Consider the following 3086-nt stretch of genomic DNA (forward strand, 5'->3'; position numbering starts at 1 on the left):
TGCATTAAATGGAAGCTGGAATCAGAAGAAGAGCAGAGATTTGAACCCAGGCTCTTCCATATGGCATAAGGACATCCCAAGCTGTATCTTAACCACTGCAGCAAATGCCCATCCCCTTTTGTTAATTAGTTATCATGGTGTTACTGCTCTATAATTAAAGCAATGATAATAAACTAACATTTACAAGACACTGCCATAACTCACTAAGATTTCTTTCTAACTGTTGCTTTTTAAAACATCTTTCTAGGTAAGTTTGTCTTTGCAATCAGAATCTATAAAAGAAAACAAAAAAGCTGATAAATTTGCAAACCATACTGCTGGATGCATTTTAATTTCAAATAACAGCCACTATAAAGCTATTATTGGGAAGGGATTTTTTTCAAAGGAAGGTATTCATCTGTTTGTCTATAAGAACATGTATGAGCTCATAAGTATATAATTAAATGGTCATATGGGAGGTTTAACTTTCTGTGGCATATATGCTATATTGAGAAAGGGCATGATTTGCATTTGAAGATGAACATTTATTCACCACATAAGAGGGATCATCAAAAAGTTCATGGAAATGAATATTATGAAAAAAATGCATTTTTAAAAAGTTTTGTGTCAAAATAAACTTATTTTTAAGGATTACAAAATATAAGATTTTATCTAAATTTTAATACAGATAAAAGCTTGCCAAAATTTAGACAGATATCTATTTCAAATTCTTTCACAATATAAAAATGGGCATTATGGTAAAAAGCACATTCTACTCAATTGCATTTTCTCATGTTTCTACTACAGTTGGTAGATTTAGGCAGGGATGGGAGATACAGAAGAGGAGAGAAGACTCTGACACTCAACACAATTATCTTCAGTGTTGTCTCATCCCAAAATTATAAGAATCAGAATCCTTGAATTATGACATTAAAATGAAATCATCTCAGCCGGCGCCACGGCTCACTAGGCTAATCCTCCACCTAGCGGCACTGGCACACCGGGTTCTAGTCCCGGTCGGGGCGCCGGATTCTGTCCAGGTTGCTCCTCTTCCAGGCCAGCTCTCTGCTGTGGCCAGGGAGTGCAGTGGAGGATGGCCCAAGTACTTGGGCCCTGCACCCCATGGGAGACCAGGAGAAGCACCTGGCTCCTGCCTTTGGATCAGCGCGGTGCGCCGGCCACAGCGCGCTGGCCACGGCGGCCATTGGAGGGTGAACCAACGGCAAAGGAAGACCTTTCTTTCTGTCCCTCTCTCTCTCACTGTCCACTCTGCCTGTAAAGAAAAAAAAAAAGGAAATCTTCTACCCTAAAATCACAAATAAAACTTCTGGCTTTACTCTTAGTGTGAACTAAACAGAATGTTCAATATTAAGGCAAATGGAAAAACACTTGCATAGTTTGCCAATTTGGACCTGCCATTGTAAAATATATTTTGAAAGATTTATGATATCTCAGACATGTGTTAGAACCAGAAACTTGTAGAAAGTGTTGCATAGTGCAATAGTGATTTGCTTAAATGTTGCAGTTGTACTCTTTTGGTAGCTAATATGTTAAATGTAATCATGTCTGAGTTTTTTGTGGACTGTATTTTTAAAAATTATTATATAGAATTAAATGTCTACCAAAATTCTTGTCAATGAATCAGGGCCTAATTTTCATATTCTGTATACATGTCCATAATTTGGCCACATAAGCTGCTTCTCAAAGTTGGCAAAACACTGCCTACTAAGCAGACTTAACTGTGATATAAAAAAAAGTATGAGCACACGGGACAGAATTCTTATAAAAACTCTGAATTGAAACAAATATGGATTTATACAGTGATTTTTGCTCATTCTTCTCCCCCTTTTTCCTCATCTGAGATCACCATTTCCTTCACATTGATGAATCATCTCTTCAATGCAAACATGGCCTTCATCTCCAGGAGATCAGGACAGAGGAATCAGTTCTTGGCCACACTGGCTGCAGCTTTCTTGGCTGCGTAATTTAGGTCAATGATCAAAGTGATGGGGAGCCTACTGTGTTGAGTATTTTCTGAGCCTCTTGGACATTTGTTCATTCAAGATAGACCACTAAGAAGTACCTTGATCTCTAGTTCTCAACAGGCTTTGGTGATCCCATTGGCAATGATGGCACAGTTAACCATGACACCAAAAATGCTGACAAGGATGGCTTCAACCTTAGGATCAGAGGTGAAGAATTTGAATGCCTGATAGACTTGAGCTACCATTATGCCACTACCAAAGTCCAAGAAGTTGGCTGGCTTCCCTTAATTAAGGAAAATTATGTCACAAGTAGCCACAGTGAACCCTGCACCATACATAAAACAGGCAATGTTCCCATTCAGTCCAATGTATTTTAGATTATATCTGGCAGCTTCATTTTCAATGGGCTCATTTTCTTATTTGTCATCCATCCATAGTAAAGATGTCCTTTTGTGGAAACTGCATTGTCATTGCCATCAAAGTTTACCTTGGCATCAAACAGACAACTTGTCCTTCTGGAGTTTCACCAAAAGGATTCACTTCCACCTGAGTAGCATCAACTCTCCAGGAAGAGACTGTGTAGCTTCTTAATTTGATCTGCAGCCTGGTGTTTCAAAGCCCCAAGGAAGCCTAGATTTTTTTGCCACCCACTGAGCTTGGCTGTCTTTTATCCCTTCAAAAATGCCAGTTTTCTCCTCAAAAATAAGTTGTGGATTCACAGCTGCCACCTCTTCAATTTCATCCCCTACAATGGGGGCTGCCCCCAGCACTGGGCCATTGTAGAATCCATCCATGTAGAAGACCAGGAATGAATTTTTGGTGCCTTGCTTTGACATATTTCAGTTCTGGCTGTTGGAGGCATTTTGGAAATGAATTAGTAGATGGGAGATCTTTCTGTCTGTCTCTCTGCCTTTCAAACTTTTTTTAAAAATTAATTTGTGCAACAAAATAAAATTTCTACTACAAAATATGCCAAACTCATTCTAAAAATATATGACTCCAAAATATTGCTTTATTGAATCGTACAATGTACATGACAATATATCCTTCTTTCCCCATATTATGATCACTGTCACGAATCCCTCAGTTTTATATGAGTATCTCAATTTTCAAAAAAAGTAG

The 3086-nt window shown here is 38.4% G+C and overlaps 1 pseudogene; it reads right to left on the minus strand.

The window, feature by feature from the left end:
• Positions 1-1921: 1921 nt before the first annotated feature.
• LOC103351999 (succinate--CoA ligase [GDP-forming] subunit beta, mitochondrial pseudogene) lies at positions 1922-2800 on the minus strand (annotated as a pseudogene).
• Positions 2801-3086: the final 286 nt, after the last annotated feature.

This window comes from Oryctolagus cuniculus, chromosome X (genome assembly GCF_051225735.1).
Source record: "Oryctolagus cuniculus isolate XC-2025 breed Fujian yellow rabbit chromosome X, ASM5122573v1, whole genome shotgun sequence".
Classification (NCBI taxonomy): domain Eukaryota; kingdom Metazoa; phylum Chordata; class Mammalia; order Lagomorpha; family Leporidae; genus Oryctolagus; species Oryctolagus cuniculus.